The sequence below is a fragment of the Bombina bombina genome, chromosome 1, assembly GCF_027579735.1.
Source record: "Bombina bombina isolate aBomBom1 chromosome 1, aBomBom1.pri, whole genome shotgun sequence".
Taxonomy (NCBI): Eukaryota; Metazoa; Chordata; class Amphibia; order Anura; family Bombinatoridae; genus Bombina; species Bombina bombina.
The window spans coordinates 515,779,563-515,781,428 of NC_069499.1; positions in this window are offsets into that span (position 1 = coordinate 515,779,563).

Genomic DNA, 1,866 nt, shown 5'->3' on the forward strand with positions numbered 1-1,866 from the left:
TGTAAATCATTTTATAACATTTTTTTGACATGTCCAACCACTTAACTGTAGTTATAAAGGGACATTCTAAACTCTGTATTTAAGTGGAGTACATATTTTAGTGTTCAGTGATTTCAGTTATCAAACCAGGAAATTACCAAGTTTATTAACATGTGGGCTGAGCTTGTGTTAACATTTGAATGTTAAAAATAAGCCAAGAAATGGTTTATGTCCCCCGTTTAGGGCCAGATCGCTATTTGACGCTCCTGCTTGAGCATTAACTGCGCTAGAAGTAAGCTTTTAGCACGAGTCAGTTTGCGCTCGTTTTCCAAGTAGAGTGCTATTGATAATGCAGGAATAGTGCACAATCTGCTATAACAATTGAATGGTATACAGAATTAGCAGACAATGTTTTGTGCAGCCGTCATCTCCTTGATGTGCCCTATACTTTTAATGGATGGCGCAGCTGTGCTATACATCCCCTATATTATAAGTTGTGCATTTACTCGTAACACAAAACAGCAGTAAAAAAATTAGCGTGACTGGAAACCTGAATTAAAGTGTTAAAGTTCAGTGATTTCAGTTATCAAACCAGGAAATTACCAAGTTTATTAACATGTGGGCTGAGCTTGTGTTAACATTTGAATGTTAAAAATAAGCCAAGAAATGGTTTATGTCCCCCGTTTAGGGCCAGATCGCTATTTGACGCTCCTGCTTGAGCATTAACTGCGCTAGAAGTAAGCTTTTAGCACGAGTCAGTTTGCGCTCGTTTTCCAAGTAGAGTGCTATTGATAATGCAGGAATAGTGCACAATCTGCTATAACAATTGAATGGTATACAGAATTAGCAGACAATGTTTTGTGCAGCCGTCATCTCCTTGATGTGCCCTATACTTTTAATGGATGGCGCAGCTGTGCTATACATCCCCTATATTATAAGTTGTGCATTTACTCGTAACACAAAACAGCAGTAAAAAAATTAGCGTGACTGGAAACCTGAATTAAAGTGTTAAAGTTCAGTGATTTCAGTTATCAAACCAGGAAATTACCAAGTTTATTAACATGTGGGCTGAGCTTGTGTTAACATTTGAATGTTAAAAATAAGCCAAGAAATGGTTTATGTCCCCCGTTTAGGGCCAGATCGCTATTTGACGCTCCTGCTTGAGCATTAACTGCGCTAGAAGTAAGCTTTCAGCACGAGTCAGTTTGCGCTCGTTTTCCAAGTAGAGTGCTATTGATAATGCAGGAATAGTGCACAATCTGCTATAACAATTGAATGGTATACAGAATTAGCAGACAATGTTTTGTGCAGCCGTCATCTCCTTGATGTGCCCTATACTTTTAATGGATGGCGCAGCTGTGCTATACATCCCCTATATTATAAGTTGTGCATTTACTCGTAACACAAAACAGCAGTAAAAAAATTAGCGTGACTGGAAACCTGAATTAAAGTGTTAAAGCTAGAATAAAAATACATTAAAGTGCATGTAAAACATTTTAAAATAAAGTATTACAGACACACACATATACTGTATATTTATATACAGTATATATGTGTGTGTGGAGATTGGTAAGTATGGATACATAAACCTGTATGTGTGAGTGTGTATGTATGTATGCATGCTTGTACATGTGGATGTATATATGTGTATGTACGTGTGAACATACATATGTACACACACACATATACGTCCACTTATACCAATTCACACACACAGACATATATATATATATATATATATATACACACACACCTTTGAGCTCTTCCCAGCCAAACACCTTTTCATATATCATGTTATGTTAATAACCCCTCTTTTATTTTTTTTAAATTAAATAGTTGAAATACCTTTGTTCTTCCCTATGAAGAAAATGTTTTTATTTATTTATT